The sequence below is a fragment of the Limulus polyphemus genome, unplaced genomic scaffold (genome assembly GCF_000517525.1).
Source record: "Limulus polyphemus unplaced genomic scaffold, Limulus_polyphemus-2.1.2 Scaffold168, whole genome shotgun sequence".
Classification (NCBI taxonomy): domain Eukaryota; kingdom Metazoa; phylum Arthropoda; class Merostomata; order Xiphosura; family Limulidae; genus Limulus; species Limulus polyphemus.
In genome coordinates, this window is record NW_013665778.1 from 748,727 (window position 1) to 749,632 (window position 906).

Below are 906 nucleotides of genomic sequence, written 5' to 3' on the forward strand. Positions count from 1 at the left end.
AAAGTACCATTATTTTTGACTTATTTATATTCAATATTAACTTATTTCCATCTACATATATTTTCATCTCTTATAATATTTTTATATCATCTGCCACTATAAGTAAACTTTAAAAGAGTAGATCTAACCTTTTTCTAAACTTTTTCAATTAGAGCTCTCCCAGTTTCCAGGTTTTCTCTCTCTCTCCTTCCAGATCACTTATTACACACACACACACACACACATATATATATATATATATATATATATTGACATACACACTAAATAATATTAGGCTTTATGGAAACCTTGTCTAATTTCTTCCCATGTCCAAAATACTTTATCTTTACTGTATTTTCTGTTTCCCCATAAAGCTTTTGTACCATTTTCAACATTCTTCCTTTAAAGCCAATCTTTTGTATCTTCGAGAAGTCTTTTTCTATCTAATGTATCACATGCAAACTTCAAGCCTACAAAAAAAATTTAAACTTTTTTCTTTCCTTTTTATCTGTAATGTACTTTCTGTTAAGGTGTCGAAAATGGATATATTGTACCTTGTTGAATATACTTTGTTAAAACTTGCATGATTTTTTATGATCTTCTCATTTTCTTCTAGCCCTCTCTATGCCATCATACCTGCTAGAAATTTATAGTGTATTCAATAATGTTATTCCTCTACAGTTCTTTGGGTTGTTTTTTCATCTTCTGATTTATATATGGGATAAATCTCTTCAGTTTTTTTGGACATATTGTATTTTCCATACTCCGTTTATTGTTTCTGAAACTTTTAATTTCATTTCCGTGGTTGCTAATATATAAAATTAATTTATTTCTTGATTTTCATTTTGACTCTTATTTTCCTTTAATCTTAATTTCTTTCCTTAATTCTACAGTATTAAATATACTTGACAGTATTAAATATACTTG